Here is a 206-nt window from a genome sequence, read left to right on the forward strand (position 1 = left end):
TCATCGTCGTCATCAATCATTCTTTTGGTCACGCTAAACTTTTGTTGCACAAAAATTGATCACCGGGTTTTGTGTCTAGTTTTGTTTACACGGAGTTTCACCGTTTCACTCAATTATTCAGATAAATCCAGGTCTGCATGCCGTAATTGCAGTCTATTTCATGCTTTTTAGTTGTTGATGTAACAATCGGGCGATTAATTAATGAA

This window comes from Aedes albopictus, chromosome 2 (genome assembly GCF_035046485.1).
Source record: "Aedes albopictus strain Foshan chromosome 2, AalbF5, whole genome shotgun sequence".
NCBI classification, from domain to species: Eukaryota; Metazoa; Arthropoda; class Insecta; order Diptera; family Culicidae; genus Aedes; species Aedes albopictus.